Consider the following 721-nt stretch of genomic DNA (forward strand, 5'->3'; position numbering starts at 1 on the left):
TTTAAAAAAAAAAATAGTAAACTTGTCTATCATACATTGGCAAACCAACCTCGCACTGCTTCTTGCTACTTCCTAAGATGCCCTGGATAGCAAGAGGCAGTGTGATGTGATTTACACAGACTTTTTCAAAGCATTTGATTCTGTCAATCACAAGTTACTCTTGTCAAAAATACACATCAGCAGACTTTGTGGACACTTTTTCTGGTTTAATGATTATCTTACCAACCGTAAACAACATGTCATTATGGAAGGTGACTCTTCTGTGGCTACCTGTGCTTTACGGAGTTCCCCAGGGCTCGATCCTGTTGTTATTCAATTTATACATTAATAATCTTTCTGTTTCTTTCACCCACATTTGCTGATGATATTAAGTTGTTCAGAGTGATCTCCACGAGATGCAGTCCTACTCCAACGACTTGAGTAGACTTTTTGAATGGGCTAGAACCTGGAAACTTGAGCTTAATATTGACATGTGTAAAGTGTTATCCATCACTTTAAAAAATAAAACTGTTAAATTTCATTAGGCCTACCATATTTCTAATCATGTCCTTGATACCATCCTATTCATGGCATTTTTTTAGATTCTATATTAAATTTTTGATTTCATGTTAATTCAATTGTTTCAAAAGCCAACGAAATGTTAGGCCTGATCTGGAGAAATTTCAGATGGAAAGGCTCTTTTTTCTTTATATAGGACCATTATTAGGCCTGTTATTTTTAA

The sequence above is a fragment of the Antedon bifida genome, chromosome 2 (genome assembly GCF_963402885.1).
Source record: "Antedon bifida chromosome 2, ecAntBifi1.1, whole genome shotgun sequence".
Taxonomy (NCBI): domain Eukaryota; kingdom Metazoa; phylum Echinodermata; class Crinoidea; order Comatulida; family Antedonidae; genus Antedon; species Antedon bifida.